At 37.4% G+C, this 21045-nt stretch overlaps 1 protein-coding gene across 2 annotated transcripts in view; it reads left to right on the plus strand.

Annotated features, from left to right (window-relative positions):
- Acf (ATP-dependent chromatin assembly factor large subunit) overlaps nucleotides 1-21045 on the plus strand; it is a 177806-nt gene that overhangs the window by 15452 nt on the left and 141309 nt on the right. The gene's annotated exons all lie outside the window — the stretch shown is intronic.

Below are 21045 nucleotides of genomic sequence, written 5' to 3' on the forward strand. Positions count from 1 at the left end.
AAGCGGGAGAAACTGTAAAACTCTTCAAAAGCCTTATGTGTAATGAAGAACGTTACTTCCCGGATCCCATTTTTATCTTTCCAAAATAATTTCGCCAGACAGATGGCAATAATGATTTGATAACTATTTCGTTTTCTTAAGACTTTTAATTCTGCGTTAATCTTTATATTTTACAATATTTTAAGTCTGCCAAAACATGCATCAGTAAAATTGCTTTAGAGTTTTAGCTTTAATATATCACAGATTTCGAACGTTCTCACCTGATCAGTCCATCAGCATGGACGTCATCGATGTCATTGTCAAAAGAAGGCGAACAGTTCACTTCTTCACTTATCCGTACGATCTCCTGGGGAGGGGGAGACTCCATTGCAACAGCATCACGAGTCCCAAGAGATGAACCCGACGAATGACCCTTAACGGATGAGAGCCGACATCTCGTAGACAGTTTAACACAGGCTGAGTAATTTTTGACTAGATGAAGAGGACAATCCCGAGGCACCCTGCTAGATCATCAATTCATGGCTGGAACGAGGCAGGATGGGGTGAAATGAAATGTAAGGACGAACGTCCAAGAACCAAGGTGTCTGTTCGTTGCACACTACCGGCATATAAGGGAAAACTTCCCCATTTCACATTACCGGAACCAATCTGTATCGAGACTCAGCGGCACTAGAATCGACGTAACATTTAAAAAATTTACATATTCACATGATGAGCTAAAAATAATATATGACATTCAGCATCTGGCAGTGCAAAAGATCGTAACATGGCGGTCGATCGGCGGCACAAGATCTCTCCGATCAATCCCAGAATCAATGTTAAAAGGTAATAACAAAAAAAATGACTAGAAAAGGACCATTTCTGGTGGGGCCTAAATGGTAACGTTACATATGCAGTTATTAATTTGCATACATGATTAAATTAGTGAAATTAAATTTACTTGATGTTATAAAGAATATATGTTTACTATATCTAAAGCATAAATTCTGACATGATAAATTATTGCAGGAAAACTAGTTTCTTCCGCTGTTTTTTCCACTTCAGAAGAAACTGTCCAACCCTGGTTCTTCCTCCCCCCCCCCCACATAATTCACTACTACTACTAAACCACATATACCTCATCCATATTCCTCTGTGGAACTTCTAACGAATTGGTACATGTCCCATAATTCACCTGTATCTGTATGAGGTTTTTCCAGCATGCCCCAGGGTTTTTGATTGCCTGCTTATGCCCACCTCGTTTAGACAGAGTGGCTAGCCATGTTCTGGGTAGGAGAAGGAGGTATATCTGTGAACAAAAGAATTCATTTCTAAAAACATGTTCTCTCCAAAAGTCCATTTACTTTCAATGTCTACTCTAGTAGGAAAAGCTTGCAAAGAAGCCCATTAACACATTGAGAATTTAACATACAGAATTTAGCACATGTAATAAATCTAAAAGAGATATACAGTCAATTCCACTTATAACGTTCTTATTTAGAATGTTTTCCCACTTAGTACGACTTATTTTCATGGTCCCAACACTTAGTAATTCTTCCTATTTTCCCTCTCTGATGGTCCACCATTCTGATCTGCCACCATTTAACTGCTACATATTTTCGCACCTGAATGTGGGAGCTATGTCAGATTTGTGTTGGTGAAACTTATCAGTGTGCTTGTGTATGTGCTCAGCATTTGACGTGTTTTGTGTTCAGTGAGTGGTGCCATCTATCTATATATAGGGCTGCAACTAGATACTTTCTCAAATGGGGCAAGCACACATTTTGGCACCCTGTGTAATGAAAAAGCAGTTATAATGGGTGAATTTGGTACCCCCCCCCCCCCTCTAGTCCAGAGCTTGTGGGTATTCAAATCCTTTACAATTTCTCAAATGCGCATTTGCAATCTTGTAAGAACAATGTGAATTTACGGCGTATAGACCGCTGTCTTTGATTGCCAGCAGATAGCCGCGAAAGTACCGTAATTTCCAATATGTAACTGGAGGGAAGCAAATCCGTAGGGAAGTAAAAACTCTGAAATTCTCTTTGAAAATTCTGTGCACATCCCATCATTAAGGGAAACAATATCTTCAACAACGCACGTGTATATCAATATAATACAGTACAGTATACGAAGTAGTAAAACCACTTTTTCAAGGTTGCGCACGATGGTGATAAGACTGAAAAGAAGAAAAAGGTTGGGGATGTTTTTCCTCTACTTTTTCTCATCTTGGAACTAGGAAAGAACACGTCCCGGAGGATGCATGAACCAAATTTTTATGCATCCTTTCCCGAAATTTGGGGTATTTGACGCATTATAGCGCATCAATGGCATCTCTGCTGCTGTGTCTGTGTGTACAAAGCCTTGTTACAAGATTCATTGAAAGATTGGTTATTTGTGGAGAGGTTATGTGGGCAGAGATGAATTTTCTTCGTTTAATCTTCATCTCCGCAAATAACCAGTCTTTCAATGAATCTTGCATTAACAAGTGGATAGGACATTTCTATATGAAAGCCATAATGTCTGGATGAAATGAAAATTTCCATGAACAGATGTCCATAGTGAAATGCCTGTTGGTGCCGATAAAGCACATGATGATCCCTCACATCCTGGAATAGTGCCCCCCACCACTTTGATATTAATTCATAGTGTGAAAAAACAAAAAAATCATGCAAATGGTCCAGGCCCCAGGGCTAAGAGCTCCATCAACCCCACCCGCATAGGTGGACAATGATAAAGCGATCGATAGCTTTGCTGCAAGCTTTTGTATAACAATACCCCCTCCCCCACTCCGAAAAAATCAAGGGGTTTCTTTTATTTGCTTCTGAAAAAAGAGGCTAAATTGATCTTTTTGAGGCGGCATACTGTCTTGAGAACACATGTCCCCGCAAAACATCTGGGTTGGACCGAAAAATATTTATAGTTCACATTTGTCAAAATAGTTATTGGATTGTTTGAAATCTTTTAGTAAGTTGTACGTGGAGTAAAGGATTAAATTTTTTTCCACGTAAATGAATTTTCGACAAAGTTTCTTCTAACCCAAAGGAACAGTAAGCAACACCAAAAATAATGTAAATTTTTGATAAATTTTATTTTGAACATCTCCTGTTAACTATAATAAATCTACAGCTGAAGAGTTGAATTGTGTTTCCAGCAGGGTTGTTTGGTTTAAACCAAGTGGTTTTTTTGAAAAAACCAAATGAAAGTTGCCTAAATATCATTTTTTTCCTTGAAAAATATCACATTGGTTCATTATTAGCCAAAATGTTTCATTATTAGCCAAAATGTTTAATTTTTACCACATTTTATATCCTTGGGGTACATTCTGATGGTATATCTTTAGATGACATAAGATTTTATAAGTGCTTTTTTTCAAAAAGTTTCATAAAAGTGACCAGAATATATATATATTTTTCATATGAAGTATCTTATTCAAAGTTATATACAAAAGCCAAAATTTCTTATTCTTACAACATTTTCTAACCTTTGGCTACATTCTGGTGCTCTATCTTTAGCAAATTCATGAATAAGAATTGCATCACACATTTAAATGTGTAGTGGTGTATTATCTCACAGGGTTTCTTTTTCCCTTCACAAAGAAGCAGCAACAGTAGTGACACCATCATGCTAGGGGCAGGTGGTCCTATAATCCAATAGACCCCAGCTGTCCTTAAAGGACAAAGATCAGTGTACTAGTAGTTACATTACCTCACATACATTTTCATTTTCTTTCCCATAAGAAGTAGCACGTCTCCTACTATATATCTCCCAGTCTTAATATTCCACAGTTTTTATACTTTCATGGTTAAGCAAGGTTCTACTGTATAGTAGTAACAGATTTATGAAAAATAATCAGCTATAAAATATACAGGGTGATTATAATTAAAGTTTTGATTCCAAAACTATACAATAAGTACTGGTCAGAATGACTTAAAAATTTGCATGGATGCTCTTGAAGAAATGGAAATTGCTTTGGCAAAAGAAAAAAAAGCGTGAAACATGCAAGTAGATGATGCTGTACTTGGCCAGCAATATAATCTATTTTGTGCAACCACATCATTTCGGCACTTCCACGGCATCAGTGTGTGGATAGAATAACTTCTATCAAGATGCACATTGCAATACCAGCAAAGCAGCTGCTGAAGACCCATTTTGACAGGATGCACCTTAACCCTTGCAACTTCTCTCCAGCACATCCCCTATATGTTAGAAATACCTCAGGAACATTAACGTGGGAGCGCGCTTGATTTAATAAAGCTGAAGTGCAATCACATCCACATCATAACCATGGCATACTCTGATCTGTTGTTGAACAAGAATTTTTGTGCTTTCAACCTCATAGCCAGAACACGGTGGACAACATATTTAATATTTCTTAAGTAAGTCATAGTTATTTATTCAATTACTTCGTTTTTTTGTGATGTTGCCATGAATTATGAACTCGTGTGATGTTATAATTAAGTTATTTTGTCATGGCTGGCTATCGCTTCCATTCTGCGAGCAAATTTCCTACATGTTGGATGTCATTAATTTTACATTTTTAAATATTTTTTCCCCTTTACCAAATAAAATTGCATTTTTTCAGGAATATTCATGTCAATTTTCAAGTCATTCTGACAATCATTCTTTTTTTACAGTGTTTTGAAATCAGAACCTTAGTTATAATCACCCTGTATATCGTAAATCTTTGCTAATTAATCTGCAATTTTATGCTTCATTAAATACATTATATTCACCTAATTTTTATTATAGTTTTTGTAAAATAGCTTCCTAATTAAGCATACTGAAATTAACTGGAGAAAACATCTTTATATTATATGATTGATAAAAAACAATTCATGTTTTCAAACATGAAGTAATCCATTGAGTTAAGCAAAAAATAATTAAATTGCAAAAGTTGGTTTTTGTTAAAATGTAAGAAATATTTATTGATTAATATAAGAATAGTGTTAATTACCATTAATAAACATTTTATGTTAATTAATTATTAGAGGTTTCATTGATTTTTCAGAAATTTTATTGTTTTTAATGTTAATACTATTTAAAACAAAAAACCGTTTTAACCAAAAAAAACCTGGTTTTTACCAACCCTGGTTTCCAAGGCCACAATTACAGGGAGGGGGGGGGGAATATGAGCAGTTTGGCGTATCAAAGGCGGTGCAAATTTGGCACTTCTATCTTTCTTTCAACGTTTTAAGGGAGCACCAAAATATGTTCTTGTCCCCACTGACCAAGCATCTAGTTGGGCCCTCTGTGTTTCATAAAGCGTAAAACACTTATTTTTAATAGGGCATATTTACAAATTCACAAAATTGTCAAACTAGTGCTTGAATAGGTGGAGTGAACATAGATATTTGAATTATTTCAGTTCCGTTTTGTAGGCCGATGCTTGGCCAAGCCCAATGAAAATAGTTATTCATTATTATTATTTCCATTTACCAGGACTGTAGTGTGCTTTCTCGGGGGCAGAATTTTCCTTGGGGGGGGGGGCGGGTCCCTCTTAACAGGGTTATCATTATACAAATACAAATACAACGCCACAACAGGCAAAATGCCCAGCGAGGTGGCTGATAAAAAGATGCCCATAAAAATATGGTTGTCATATGTTTCAAAAATACAGCAACCCAATTAAAAATGCAATTAACACAAATTACAAACAATATATACACATGATAAAATATTATACAATGCCCATAAAGAATACTTATGGTTGTCTTATTCTAAGAATGGATAGCTTCTCGATTTACCCCAACATGTTTATCGTATTTCTTTTTAAACGTGTCAATTGTGTTACAATTTACTACCTCCGGGGGTAAGCTATTCCATTTATTAACCACCCTATTGGAGAAAAATTCCCTGCGACACCATAACCTTGCATTGTCCCTCACCAATCGATACTGGTGTCCCCTTGTAAAAGCAGTCGATTGGCGGTGTACTAAAAGTTCATGGTCCATCCTATCCATCCCATTGAAAATTTTGAACACTTCGATCATATCTCCTCGACACCTGCGTTCATCCAATGTAAACATATTCAAAAAATGAAGTCTTTCTTCATAACTCAAGCCCTGTGTGCCAATAAGGACACGCGTAGCTCTTCTCTGCACCCCTTCAACCAAGTCTATGTCCCTCTGTAGGTATGGTCTCCAAAACCTTACAGCATACTCCAGTCCAGGACGAACTAAGCCTCGAAAAAGCGGAAGAATGACTTTAGGAGAACGCGAAGAGACCTTTTTGAAAATGAGACCAAGCATTCTATTCGCTTTTTTGACAACCGCTGAACAATGTTCAGAAAACTTAAGTCGCTCGTCAATGAGAATTCCCAAATCGGTGACTCTAGTTGCATCCGGGATAGTGACACCATTCAACTCGTAAGAGAACCGTGGGTTGTTCGAACCAAAATGAGCGACCATGCACTTATCTACGCTAAACGTCATGCTCCATTCATTTGCCCATGCTGCAATCTTGTTTAAGTTGGTCTGGAGCAACTCCCTATCGCTTTCATTTCCGATTACCCCCATTAGCTTCACATCATCTGCGAATTTGCTAGTAATTCCATCGATACCCTGATCGAGTTTGTCGATAAAAAGTGAAAAAAGTATGGGGCCAAGGACACTTCCCTGAGGAACTCCACTTGTGACGTCTGTCCAACCAGAGAATTCCCCGTTTACCATAACTCGTTGCGACCTATCTCTTAACCACGATTCTATCCAATTCAGCAAGTTGCCCCCTATTCCAATCTCGTGTAAACGCTTCAAGAGTTTGCCATGTTGGACCCGATCGAATGCCTTCTGGAAATCAAGGTAAACAACGTCGACATTTTTGCTCTTACCCAAAGCCTTAGTCACGTAATCATAGAAGCAAAGGAGGTTAGTTACACATGACTTCCCCTTCCTGAACCCATGCTGATTATCCGACAATACATTATTCTCGTCTATCCACTTCACAAACTGCCTTTTGATGATAATTTCCAAAATTTTCGAGAGGGAGCTCGTCAAACTCACTGGACGATAATTAGACACCACTTCTCTACTACCCTTCTTAAATATCGGAACAACGTTAGCCAGTTTCCAATCTCTCGGGACGATACCCTCAGCAACACTACTCCTGTATATCTGTGCGACTGGCCCCAACAATTCATTAGCACCTTCCCTGAGAACCCTGGGATAGATATCATCTGGTCCTGGTGCTTTGCTTGCACATACATTTCTTAGAAGGTTTAGGACCTCCACGTCTTCCACTTGAATATCGTTGAGCGTTTTATTACCCCATGCAACACCCGTATATCGAATATCATTATCTCCATTAAAAACCGACGCGAAAAAGTCATTGAAAGCACTACACATGCCTACATTGCTCTCTACTTTTGAGCCTCCTATCGAGAGGGGGCCAACTGTCCCCTTACATCCATTATTGACGTATCGAAAAAATGATTTTGGGCAAATCAAATTTTTATGCAAAACAAATGTAAGCATTTGTGGGGCCCCAGTTGCCTCTAGCTTATTTACCGCCCTGCCATTTACTCTTTAATTCAACAAATCCATTTATTCTGTTTTGAATGCTTATAGTGAATCGCCTGACATAACAGAATCACTTCATTTTATCCAAAAAAAAAAAAAAATTTGTTGTATAAAAAATTCATGTATGATGAATAATCCTTGATCTTTTTTCTAAATTGAAGGAAAATTGAAAGTTTAGATAAATATTTTGTTTTATGTAAACCGTAGTTCAAAGTCTTGTATGAAACTGTAGAATCTCTGCATAATAAATGTATAAGAGGTTTCTCTCCTATGATTCCGCACCTAAAATACAACCGGGAAATTCTCGGGAATCTGAGCTCTTTTCCCAGATCCTTGAAAAAGAGTACGGTTGAACTAGATCATATTTCAGCACTGAATAAGATATACCTCGTTTTTTAGTTTTTATCACCAGAAGCATGCATTTTAGAAGCTGCAATCATTATATTTTGAATAAAATTAATCTGCATATTGTCATCTGGTCATAGTCATAATTCAGTGATGAATTTTCTTCCTTGTAATCTTCATTTCCACAAATAACCAGTCTTTCGATGAATCTTGTAAAATTAATCTTATTAAATAAAGTTATACACAGTGGCAAGGAAACATTTTCTGGATATTATGGTGAGATGCACTCGGAAAGATTCATCTTGCCTCCACCGAAACTTGAACCCAAGCTCTCTTACATACTGAAGAACCAGACAAGACCCGGATTCTGTCCCTTGAGGGATATAAGCCCTTTATCCGATTGGGTTGAGTCTTGCTGGGGAGCCTCTTATATACTGGCACACTGTGTATTTAACCCTTTTTGGGGTAGTGACGAGATGCCTAGTAAATTTCTTTCCTTGGAAATTTTTCTAAAGAATTTTTTTATAACAATAACATTACATTATTTCCAACACTATTGCAGAATAGTTTACGTGGCGATAAACGAAGGGAGGAAAAAAAAATCATCTCGGATGGGTTTGAGAGAAAATCGAACCCTCAACCTTCGGTACAATAGCTCCTTATGCCATGGTTTTCAAATTTGCTCTTTGGGTAGATACCCATTTTACCCCCGGGCTGGGGTTTTTAGCCTAAAAAACCCGGGCTTTTTGGGAAACATTTGGTTTTTTTTGGGACAAATTGTTTGTTTTCAAAGAAAATGTGTTGCTTTCAGGTTAAAATTTTATTTTAAGGTTAGTTTATGTATTCCAAAAATTGCTGCATAGTGCAGCGTTTAAAAATACTTCAAAATATACATATTCTAAAAGAATTTTTTTGGGAGAAAAAAATATGATAATTTCTTGGAATCACAAATACACTTTTTATATAATATATATAATATTACCCCTGATGACGACCCACTGCATAGGTTCTATATCACTCTCATAAAATTCAATTTTTTTCCTTTTTATCCAAATAATTCTTTTTTGTATATATATAATTCTTCTAAGTACCTTTTTTATGTAAGCATTTAGGTATGAGATTCACATATTAAAATGCTACAAGAAACCCCAAACACAAAATGTAACCATGAACCACATGTAATATAAATATTATACCAGATATGTGATAAACATATCCAAAGAAATTATTGCTTATTTATAATACACAATAATTTTTTGCACACACACAAACCTTTGTATAAATAAATTGAAGCCTCTGTGAAAAATTAAACCAATGTATGTAAACTGAATTTTCATTCAAAAAATATTTACATATTTGCCTTACAGGTACATCAGACTTTCATAACTGAAATATCGAGACAAAAATAACATTATCTCATAACGAAAAGAAAATGACTTTGTGGGATTCTTGAATTGAACATTGGTAACAAACACCTTCAAGTGAAACAGAAAAAGTATAGTTTTTCTCTGAAAACAAGACCAAACCAGGAAATAAGCCTTAGCTTGATTTTTCAAGATGCTCATAATATAATAATATAAGCCCAACCCCGAAAATTGGCCTGTTAAAATCATCAGCCAGATGAAGGCATTCTGTAGGTCTGTTGTTATACATGCACATTATTAAATGCACATTTGTATTCTCTTCTGTTTGCTCTACCCCATTTGAGTCTGTCACCCTGACCAAATCCATTGGATTTATCCTTGTTTTATAGATCAAATCAGTTTCCCTGTATGTGGATATTCTTGTCTGATTTTTCACTTTTCTCACAGTTTAAGTCATTATCCTCGTTTCCACTACCCCGATTATTATCTAAGAGACACTCTCTATTTTTTTTTCACTATTGCTCCTTTGTACCAATGTATATGAAAAGCCCTTAGGACTGAATATACCTTTTGACTTACCTGTTTCTCCTTCAGAGACTGACTCTGAACTGGAGAATTGTACCTCTGGATTAACCTTGTTATCCCTAGCAACTTTGGATTTTTTCCTATCCTTCTTATCTGATGTTTTGTGATTACAGTCATTTCTGAAGAAAATCACTACTCTATTGAAGAGATCCATTTATTTCTTTAGCATACCCTTACTGCTCTTAGCCATTACACTTATAGTATAAATGTGAGTGAAAGTGTTAACTGCGAAGAGGTCAACTAAAAATATGGTCTTTAAGCAGACTGTCGAGTCATCAAAAGTAAAATAAATTTCAAATAATTTGACAAGTACCAACCAATTTTACTTCGGCCCTTATCATAACTAATCGAATTAGTATTTAGTCAGGCCAGAGCACTGGTTATAAATTTTTTTCTACAATCCTATGAGGGAGGGGGAACAGCAATTAAAATGATTCTTTTTCAGTATACAATAGGCAGTGATGGCTCAAATGAGGTGAGACTAATGGAGCCACAGAAGAGGCACCAAATCAGGGTTAAGGGAAAAAATAATTAGAGCAAAGTTTTAGAGAAAAGTCCCAACAATCGTCTAACAAAGAAATAAGAGGAAATAAAGATACATGGGAGGCAGACAGGGAGGAGGCTTCAAGTTCTAAAAACTGTACAAATAACCTAAAATAATAAAATAAATTACTTATATTATTATAATAATAAGTAATATATTCTATAAACCTTGCGCCTACTATAAAATCCTAATACTGAGAAAACTATACAATGAGCCTAAAGCCTAAAAGTCCCTCTTCCATTTTATTACCCTGTTTAGGGAATTTAGGGAATAGAACTGATGACATGAAAAAAAATAAGATCTGGAAGAAAGCATAGCCTTTCAGAAGCTATACATTATATAGCCCTGATATAACAATATCCTGTTTTTTTTAGCAATCCTCAAGAATAAAGATCAGTGCCCAATGAAAATGTGCACAGCTGGACAAGGGTCCAAAGCAACACTCCCACTTTAGGGGAGAAAGAGTGATTCCGGTATTTTTCATTCACTTTTTTTTCAAGTGTGGTGACTTGTCCTTTTTTTAAATGCAGAAAACACTGTTATACAAGTGGGGGAATAATTTGTTTATAGTTGTACTACAACTCGCAAACATTTGTAAAGAGGGGAGGAAGGGTGCTGTCTGTCATTTAGGGCAGTGGTTCTCAACCGGGGGCCATATGGCCTCAGTTGGGCCCTAGGATATTCCAGGGGGGCCACGGATGAAAATCTCGCAAAAGGGGAGCCACGGCTACTGATACGGGGGCCACAAAGAAGTTTATGAAATTAAATTTTTTTAGTCACTCTGACTGAAATTTAATTGCAAACAAAATGCATAGAATAGCATATATATAGCATATATTTTTCGCAAATTTTCCCCTATTCAAGTAACATTAACATGAGGAAGAAAATAAAATAAGTTGTTCATGTGATCTCGGTGGTTTTACGACTTGGGGATGACAGTAAGCCCTGACACAAACTATTAGAAGAGGTTTAAGCAAAATGGAGTAACTGTAAAGACAGAAAATTGTGTGTGTTCGAAGACTTTTCATTCAAAGAGGGCTGCCATAAAGAAAACAGACAAAGATTTGTTGACCATTCATTGACATTCTTTTGAGTGCTGGTAGTAAATGCAATCCAAGAAGTCGATGAGTGAAAAATGAAAGCTTGTAAAAAGAAAACCCACTGTTTTCATGCAATTACAGACGGATAGCCATCTAGTTTAGCACAAAGCTATCTTCAGTAGTGGTCTGATGGGGAATATATTTATAAAAATCGCATAAAGAATGATTGCTCTGGGGTATTTTTTTTATGAATTTCGAGGGGGGTGCTAGTTCATTGCCTTTGCTGAAAACAAAAAGTCAAATTCAGTTATAACGAACTCCAAGAGAACTCCAATCATACATGAGAAAAAATACACACGGAATTTAATTTTTTAAAACTACATTGCTCTATAACTTAAGAAACTATAATTGCATAAAATTACTGTTGTTTTAATCGCAAGTGTTCATATGCCATTCCTTTCAATTTAACAGGAAAAACGTAATTTTTAACATATTTAAGACAATCTTAACGTCATTTGGTTTGCTGATTGGTGTCTATATGCAATCCAAGCAGATAAGGACTTCGTCTAAGATTGACACTACACCTTTAAAATTTTTTAATCAATACTGCAATGCTTCTTATTAATTAACTGGCCTACTACTGACCTTTGAAGACCAAACACACCCCGCTTCCCATCTCATTGAGATATCGAAGCGTTCCCGGAGGATGGGTATGTCTGGTAATTTTATTAGATATCTTCAGGATAATATATAAAAATATTACATATAGTTTGCACGTATAAATTCACACATAATCAATGTTCGTCAATGGGCGAATCATTATACGGAGGGAAAAAAATCAACTATAAAATCTACATCATAATCTTCCGAAAGTTCTTGATTCCATCTGAAGATGAACACTATCGTCCATGCGCTCTAAACAGCGTCCCTTGACACTGTGGTCATAGCCTTGTTGATGTATAATATATATAATCTCAATTTTTACAAGTTGGTCAGACATTCATCAGTATGAAATGTCGATAGGCGCCTACTACTGGCCTGCAACACACATCCTAAATAATTTCAATGCAATTTTTCTATCCTGCAAGAACAATGTTGTGGACATTAGAAAAAAAATTCTTAAAGGGCGTATGACCACATTTAAAGCAATTTGAATCAGTTTATTTGAGACTCACTGCATCTGCTGATTTCTCAGAAAAGTGCAATAACTTCTCACGTAAGTCTTCACTTTGAAATGTCAGTAACCGGCTGAATTCATCTCTTTGTATCTGTCAACCTAAAATTTATGGTTTTTAGTGTTGATAATACGCATGCAAAACCAATTTTGTGCCGCATTTTCACAATCTGCAAAAACTGCTTGGATTTGATAGTTGGAAATGATGTCTAAATGCCAAAGATTTGGAGTGTTTGAATGAAAATGTCAAATAATTTAAATTGTTCTTCGTGTATATGAAATATTTTAATATTGAAAGCGATATATGGAGAGGTTAATCGTAACCGTAGTCAAATGTCTCATAAATGTGAAATTTTGTCATAAAACTGAGTGAGACGCAAATCCCCTTGCGCACAAGTGGAATTTCGAGGCATTTACGCACAACCGAGCCGCTCTTGGTCATTTTTCTTTTTTTCTCCCCACCCTTTCTTCCTTCTGTTTCCTTCCTAAATTTATAAAAGTAAAAAGGACATAATCATTATAAAAAGGACTGTTTTCAGATCAAATTGCAGAAGTTGAATTACTTTACTGCAAAAATGTCAGATTTTTTTGGGGGGGAATACAGTCAAACCCCATTATAATGAACTCCAAGATACCGGAGACTTTGTAATAACAAAATTTCGTTACAAAGGAATTCCAGATTTTTATATTGTTCCTATGTAAACTTAGCCGGGGATTAGAAAAGTTTTCGTTAAAACAATATTTTTTCCCGTTATAACGGTATTTGTTAATACAGGAGTCAACTTTATTTTGTCCCAAACTATTTTTTTACGTGCATATGCAGGTTCATGGGTAACAGGGTGTATGGCACTTTACTGGCGGGCCGTTAGTCTTAGAGACATACCCAACTAGAAAAAGTATCCAACTCATATGCTATTCATGTTGTAAGGGGTTGTATAGTTATAAAGTAAAAAAAAAAACTTTTTATACCGTCCCCATGTGCCAAAGAACCCAATTAAGACGTTGTTGCTGTGTCTTTCCCGATGCCAACTAAAATAATTTCACGTTTCTGAGTGCAATATTCACCAAGATATGCGAATTCGAAAAATTGAGGAAATTTGGGGGAAAAAAACAGCAACGGATAAAATGGTTTCCCCGTATTTAGTTCTGGTTTTTTTTTTCAACTTTTTTGGAATATCTCAGTGAATATTGTACTTAGAAACGTTGAATTTTTTTGTTGGAGACCGCAAAAAGAGTTAACATTTTTATTTTAATAACTATGTAACCCCTGGCAACATGAATCAAATATCTGAGTACTACATATTATTCGGGTACTTTTTCCAACTGGAAGTATGCCTCTATGGTTTGCCAGTAAAATGCCATACGCCCCTTTACCTATGCGCCCTGTATATTAAATATAGTACGGACTGTAATGTGAAATATTGTGCTGTGTTTAAGCCAACTCGCACGTTGCTTCCTCCGCTTGCGAGAGAGCGATCACATTATTAATCAAAAAGCCACTTGAAGGCAGCTTGTCATCCAACGAAATATCAGATTTTCACCGTATGGAAATTGAAGTCAACAAACTGACAATTTTCTTATTTGAAAATCTGATTTATATTTTGCAATGGGCTTGAAATCCTGATAATGAATCATTATTATGTTCACATGAACAACTTTGTCGCTGCGTACATGATTTCTCTGGAATGAATGGTTCAAACAAATATTTAAAAAGTTTTCACACGTATTTTAGCTCATTTTTTTAAATTCATAGTAGGGCTACAACATGAACCTATATCCTTGATACATGTATTATTGTTGAAAATGATGTGAAAGGTTGAACTTTTCAATTGTGATTCATTTATGTGGCTACTCCCTCATTACTACTTTTATCCACATGAAGAGAATAAAATTAATAAAACTGCTTTCTACTGATCCGATGCTTGTAGTGACGACATAAAACGTAATGAAAACTTAACGATTTAATATACGAAAGAAACATAACGAGAAGGATGACACGTGTATACAAATCGGTGGTATAATTCCAACTGACATTTTTTCTTTTTTTTACAATCACCAGGAGCGTGAGGAGGGTGCGCCATCTATACAGATAAGAACGCACTACAGCACTCCCCCTCCAGTCGAAGACGAAACATTTAAGAGAAGAAAATTTGAATAATAATCATACAAATAATAAAAAAAATTGCAATATATATATATACCATACATAATTACGAATCATATAGCTAATTTCGAAGGGTCAATACAAAATCGCACTCTTCGGCCAGACCTGGAAATATACTGATTTTTGAACGTGTCACATAAATTATTATTCAACATAAAACATGGCTTAAGGCGATCTATGGATACATTTTTATGATTGCCATTAATGTTCAACATAAAATACTTATCAGTTCTTGAAATAACTTCAAATGGTCCGGTGTATGGTTGTTGTAGAGGTTTGCGTACACAGTCTTGTCGGACGAATACTGATGGAGAAGTTAGCAAGTCTGTCGAGACGAAGGGCTTAGACGAATTGTGATGAGAGGTTGGTACTGGTCTCACACGGGAGAAATGGTCTCTCAGTCTCTGCAAGAAGTCATATCGAGGTAGGATGTCTCGCTCATCCGAGTGCCGGAAGAGTTCACCAGGAAGGCGTAGGGCTGTGCCGTATACCAACTCAGCGGTTGATACTTGGAGGTCTTCTTTGATGCTGGAACGTAACCCCAACAGGACTGTAGGTAGAACCTCTGTCCAGTGCTCGTTACCTTTGAGGACACACATCAGAGAGGCTTTGAGATCGCGGTGGAATCTCTCAACCTGGCCGTTACACTTTGGATTGTAGGCAGTGGTGCGGGATTTTTCGATGCCGCACAGCCGTGCAAGAGAGCGAAATAGATCACTCTCAAACTGACGACCTTGATCTGTGGTCAACTTTTCAGGAACGCCAAACCGACACACCCAGGTAGAAAAGAATGTCTCAGCTGTAGTTTCAGCGGTTTGGTTAGACATTGGTACCGCTTCGGGCCACCGTGTGTACCGATCAACGCATGTCAAGAGATACGTGTATCCTTTAGAGGAAGGCAAGGGTCCGACAATGTCCAGATGAACGTGTGCAAAACGAGAATCAGGAACCTGGAAAGAGCCTAAAGGAGACTTGGTATGTTTGATAACCTTCGACTTCTGGCAAGCGATGCAAGTACGACACCAATCTTTGCAGTCTCTCGCAATCGATTTCCAAATAAATCGTTTGCGTACCATACCTAGAGTGGCTTTTATTCCAGGATGGGACAGATTATGCACAGAGTCGAACGCTAGACGTCGCATTGAAACGGGTACATACGGGCGTATATCGTCAGTAGACACATCGCAGTAGATATTAACACCGGAGATATCGAAGCGTTTTAGCTGAAGCCCAGTTTCACTTTGAAGCAAGGTATGCAATTCATCATCATCTGCCTGCGCCCGTGCCAATTCTGCATAATCGATTGTACAAGGAGTGTGGATTTCACAAATTCTTGAGAAAGCATCAGCTATGACGTTACTATCCCCGGGCAAATATCGTAAATCTGTCGAAAACTGACTAATATATTCAAGATGTCTAAGTTGCCGGGGAGAACATTTATCGTTACGTTGTTTGAAGGCATACGTGAGAGGACGATGATCACTGAAAATTATGAAGTTGCGTCCCTCCAAAATGTGCTTGAAATGCTTAACAGCTGAATATATTGCTAAGAGCTTTCTGTCATATGTACTGTACTTTTTTTCAGTCGAACTGAGCTTGCGTGAAAAAAATGACAATGGTTGGGTTTTGTTTCCTATTTGCTGTTGAAGGACTGCACCCAATGAAGTGTCGGAAGCATCGGCAGTCAAAAACAATTTTGCATTCGGAACAGGATGGGCCAGAAGTGCGGCGTTGGCAATTGATTGCTTGCATGACAAAAAAGCAGATTTGGCCTCCTCAGACCAAACTATTTCAGTTTTATCTTTTTTTATCTTGCTTTTTGCTAATTCATGCAAAGGAGCTTGCACCCTGGCGGCATCTTTAAGGAATCTGTGATAGAAATTTACAATTGCCAAAAAACGCTTCAATTCAGTCACTGTTGATGGCAATGGATAATCGAGCAATGTTTGTACTCGATCTGGTAAAGGTGCAATCCCATCGGGAGAAACAAGAAAACCCAGAAAATTAATTTGACGTTGACCGAATACACATTTAGATGGATTGATCACGATACCAAAGTCATTTAGTCTTTGAAAAACACGTTTTAAGTCAGCTTCATGAGATTTTTCGTCAATGGAAGCGATTAACAAATCATCGAGATATGCGTAACAACAATCTAAGTCACGAAATGCTTCGTCAATAAAACGCTGAAACGTTTGAGCTGCATTTTTCAGCCCGAAGCACATATAAACATATTCGTATAGCCCAATGGGCGTAATTATGGCGGTTTTGGGAATGTGTTTAGGATTGATTGGTATTTGGTGATATGCTTTTATTAAATCGATTTTTGAAAAAATCTTTTTACCACTCAAGTTGATGGAAAAATCCTGTATATTTGGAAGCGGGTATCTATCTGGGATGGTTATTGCATTGAGTCCGCGGAAGTCCCCACAAATTCTCCATTCGTTGCTTTTTTTGGGTACAAGATGGATGGGACTTGACCAAGGGCTTTTTGAGGGCCGAATTATACCTTGTTGCAACAGTTCATTGAATTGTTTTTTAACAGCTGCAAGTTTTTCAGAAGACAATCTTCTAGCTTTTGCGAAAACCGGTGGTCCCGTAGTTTCGATGAAGTGCATGACAGAGTGTTTCTTTGGAACTGCATTTAGAACTGAGCTGGTAAGCTGAGGAAATTTGGCTAATATGCGGTGGTATGGAGAATCACCAGAGATCGGCGTTAAACCAAAAGAGCCGTTTTGGGATTCTAAACCATTCACTGATAGCGATGTTTCGTTATCGATCAAACGAGAATTTTTAACATCTATAAGCAAACCAAATCTTTCCAAACAGTCGGCTCCAATAATGGGATGTGAAACATCTGCCACAGTGAAAACGAAAGGAAAGTCCCTCCTTAGTCCAAGATTCAGAACTAGATTTTTGTTGCCAAACGTTTGGATTTCGGATCCATTTGCAGCATACAGTGAGAGTTTATGAGGTTTTGTCAAGTTAGTCAGGCGTTTCGGAAAACAACTGATTGATGCGCCAGTGTCAATTAGAAATCGGAAACCCGTATTAACGTCGATGACAAATAGGCGACTATGGAGAAGGCTTTCGTCAGCTGTCGCCGAAACAGACGAGCCCACTAGTTTTCCTGAAACTGACATGGAGGAATACATTTATGAGCTTTTTCTCCAAACTGGTCATGGTACCAGCAAAGCCTTCCGTTTTTCAAAGCATCGCCGAATTTATTTCGGCTACGAGATTGAGATCGTTTGCGATAACCGCGAGATGGTCTAGGAGATCGCGAAAGCCTTTCAAACGATTGCCGTAGCGAAGCAATTTCGTTTTTCAAATCATCAATCTCTGAAGTGTGAGACACAGCTGAAGTATTAGATGACACATTAGAAACCTCACATATTTTGTCGGCTATTTTCGCTAACCCAATTAACGGTTCACTAGGAGCTTGTAATATTTGTTGGGAGTGCAAAGGTAATCTCTGCATCCAGAGATTTCTCAAAATGTCACTTTCCATTTTACCCTCAGCTAACGTTTGCATTTCGTGCAAAAGCTGGGACGGGCGTTTGTCGCCTAGTTGAAGCTCCTGGAGTAACATTCGCAATTTGGAAGATTCTGATTGTTGAAACTGCTCCAGCACGCGAGTTTTGAGAGTCTCGTACATGTGCTGTTGGGGAGGATTGCGAACGATATTAGAAACATAGTTCAAAACTTTGCAATCAAGAGCTCCTACAACGGCGTGAAATTTAGTTTCATCGGCGGTTATGCCTGCCGTTTTGAATTGTGACTCAATTTGAAGAAACCAAATCTCTAGATTTGCTTCCCAGAACGGAGGGGCTCGAAAGGCAACACGTGAAACTTCAGCTGATGCAATAGGTTGAGCCATGACAAATGCAAGTAACCTTGACCGGCAAATCGAGAGTAGAAAGTTTATTCCTCACCTTTAATTTCCAGGAACGTCTCTATATTGGGTAGAAACGAGTAGGCTTGGCTTGAAAAAAAAAATATATAGTATATCCAAAAGACTAGGAGATTAGAAAAGTTTCATCTTTGAAGAGCGTACGAACGGAAAGCACAAGGCGCGAAAACGAAATTTAAACGATGGAGAAATTAACTTCAATGTCCAAAATCAGATGCGTCCTATAGGTCACCAGTGATCCGATGCTTGTAGTGACGACATAAAACGTAATGAAAACTTAACGATTTAATATACGAAAGAAACATAACGAGAAGGATGACACGTGTATACAAATCGGTGGTATAATTCCAACTGACATTTTTTCTTTTTTTTACAATCACCAGGAGCGTGAGGAGGGTGCGCCATCTATACAGATAAGAACGCACTACACTACCACTTTTTGCGATTTTTATCATTTTGAAAATGCGTATTTTGGAGGCTACATCTGACATTTCTCAATGAAACCATAATCATTTACACACAAAAAAAAACTAATTTGGAAATAATACAAATTTCATCATCCAGTACAGTAACTTGATGACATTGTGCCGTCTTCAAGCGCAGAGTTTACATTGATTGAAAATAATTTATTATATTTTTTTACTGTATTCTATTATGTTTTTTTTGCTTTTTCATTATTTTCATAAATTAAAAATTATTTATACTTCAGACAATTTTTGAATAACTATCTTCTAATGGGAAAACGGGGGGGGGGGAAGTAGAAAATTATTCATGTTCGCAAGGGGGGCTTGGTCAGCCGGGGGGCAAGTGCGCTTTTCGGTCTCCCCCCCCCCCCCCGTAACGTTGAAAGAGAGATAAAATTCCAGGGTGAAAACAGGCCAAAAGGTGAGATTTGCGCCCCCTCTGGTTCATCGCCAAAGCACCAGATCTACCTGTTTTTTGTTGCTGCCCTGGATGTCCAGCTGCCAGAGCTGGTCACTTCATTGATCTGTAAATATGCCGCGGATCCCTCAAGTGATGTGGGAATGTTTCACTTAGTTCATTTTTCCAAATTGGATTTGAGTTCATGGCAGAGTCACGCAATAGGAGCGGTGGTACCAGTCACCGCGTTTTGGGAGGTAACTTACACTAATAATTCCTTTGGGGCCGTTTAAGTATTACGTAAGCAAATTTTTAGCCATTTTTGACCTCCTACCCCCCTTGTCAGCAAAATTTCATCAGCTCTGCCCCTCTGAATCCTAACGCATATTGGTGGGATCGGAGACGTACACGGGGTGGGGGGGGGGGGTATAGCGACCGTCCCACGCTCAAAAATTTATTTTTTTAATGCAAAAAAAAATTGTTTTTGATTGAAATTTCGGAAGAAAATACCGTTATATATGTTATTATAATCAATTTCTGTTAATTTCAATGTTATTTGAAGGCTGTGAACGTAAAATTTATCTTTAATAAATTCTTTGCGACCTACCCTTTAAGCCATACAATGATAAATCGTATAAAGGCCCGCGGACCAAACGTGGCTGCGGGGGGTTATCTGATGCGGCCCTGCCCTCCTCAAACCTAATTTTGTAAAAAAAAAATGAACTAAACGGCACATCTACAGATCGCCTAAGTGTCCCGTGGTACAATTCCAGAACATTTAACCGGCCCTTGGCACATTTTCAGATCACTTAAATGACCCGGGACACAGTTCCAGAACACTGAAGCGATCCGTGACACATTTAGAGATCCATTGAGTGACATGTGACGTAGTTTTAGAGCACTTAAGTGACCCCCAATGTGGTTCTACGTCACTCATGTTACCCGCGGCATATAATTACGGATCACTTGAGTGATGCGTGGCACAGTTCCAGAGCACTTAAGCGGCCCGGACAGATTTCCAGATCATTTGTATCCGCGAAAAATTTAGAGATCACTAAAGTAGCTCTGTAGGGCACTTATCAATACGGGGATGTCACTTCAAGTGCCCACAAACTATCGAAAGGTTTTTTTCTCGTTTTTTGGCGCACCGAGTAAGATGCTATTAAAAATACTTCATATTTTCATAAAGGGTAGTTGATGACGTAAGCATCATCCAAACCCCCCTCCCCCTTGTCATCAAAAGTCAGCAAATCGGGAACCCCCACCATCAATGATGACGTAATACTTGAACGGCCCCTTTCATAAATTCTGGATTTTCATCTCAAACTAAAAATAATTCTAGAAATTCTGGATTTTCATCTCGTACACTAAAAATAATTCCTTTTATAAATTTTGGATTTTCATATAGAAAGAAATAATTCTGGAATTGTCTGCATTTTCATCATTTTTGGTGTTTTAATTAATTTCTGGAATTATTTCTTTCATCTATTCTGATTCTAAAGTATTTATGTAATTTATCTTACTTTTTTAACTTTCTTCAATTTTTATTACTTTCTGGA

Source organism: Pholcus phalangioides, unplaced genomic scaffold (genome assembly GCF_987345545.1).
Source record: "Pholcus phalangioides strain wild (caught in Gottingen) unplaced genomic scaffold, Ppha-v1.0 ptg000016l_1, whole genome shotgun sequence".
In the NCBI taxonomy this organism is placed as follows: Eukaryota; Metazoa; Arthropoda; class Arachnida; order Araneae; family Pholcidae; genus Pholcus; species Pholcus phalangioides.